This window comes from Ranitomeya imitator, unplaced genomic scaffold, assembly GCF_032444005.1.
Source record: "Ranitomeya imitator isolate aRanImi1 unplaced genomic scaffold, aRanImi1.pri SCAFFOLD_104, whole genome shotgun sequence".
Taxonomy (NCBI): domain Eukaryota; kingdom Metazoa; phylum Chordata; class Amphibia; order Anura; family Dendrobatidae; genus Ranitomeya; species Ranitomeya imitator.
In genome coordinates, this window is record NW_027194904.1 from 173775 (window position 1) to 175082 (window position 1308).

A 1308-nucleotide genomic window follows, 5' to 3' on the forward strand; every position below is an offset into this window, starting at 1 on the left:
AGCAGCACATACCAGGATGGAGACCATATACCAATATAAATGTTCGCCACCCGGGCGTAGAACGGGTTCAATAGCTAGTATATATATATATGTATAGGAGCAGCGACTCAGCATACTGGCCTCATCCATGGCATTATATACTGTATATATTATATATGTATAGGAGCAGCGACTCAGCTTACTGGCCTCATCCATGGCATTATATACTGTATATATATATATATATATATATATATGTATAGGAGCAGCGACTCAGCATACTGGCCTCATCCATGGCATTATATACTGTGTATATATATATATATATATATATATATATATATGTATAGGATCAGCGACTCAGCTTACTGGCCTCATCCATGGCATTATATACTGTGTATATATATATATATATATATGTATAGGAGCAGCGACTCAGCTTACTGGCCTCATCCATGGCATTATATACTGTATATATATATGTATAGGAGCAGCGACTCAGCTTACTGGCCTCATCCATGGCATTCTATACTGTATATATATATATATATATATATATATATATATATATATATGTATAGGAGCGGCGACTCAGCTTACTAGCCTCATCCATGGCATTATATACTGTATATATATATATGTATAGGAGCGGCGACTCAGCTTACTAGCCTCATCCATGGCATTATATACTGTATATATATATATGTATAGGAGCGGTGACTCAGCATACTGGCCTCATCCATGGCATTATATACTGTGTATATATACAGTTAGGGCCAGAAATATTTGGACAGTGACACAAGTTTTGTTATTTTAGCTGTTTACAAAAACATGTTCAGAAATACATTTATATATATATATAATATGGGCTGAAAGTGCACACTCCCAGCTGCAATATGATAGTTTCCACATCCAAATCGGAGAAAGGGTTTAGGAATCATAGCTCTGTAATGCATAGCGTCCTCTTTTTCAAGGGACCAAAAGTAATTGGACAATGGACTCTAAGGGCTGCAATTAACTCTGAAGGCGTCTCCCTCGTTAACCTGTAATCAATGAAGTAGCTAAAAGGTCAGGGGTGGATTCCAGGTGTGTGGTTTTGCATTTGGAAGCTGTTGCTGTGAGCAGACAACATGCGGTCAAAGGAATTCTCAATTGAGGTGAAGCAGAACATCCTGAGGCTGAAAAAAAAGAAAAAATCCATCAGAGAGATAGCAGACATGCTTGGAGTAGCAAAATCAACAGTTGGGTACATTCTGAGAAAAAAGGAATTGACTGGTGAGCTTGGGAACTCAAAAAGGCCTGGGCGTCCACGGATGACAACAGTGGTGG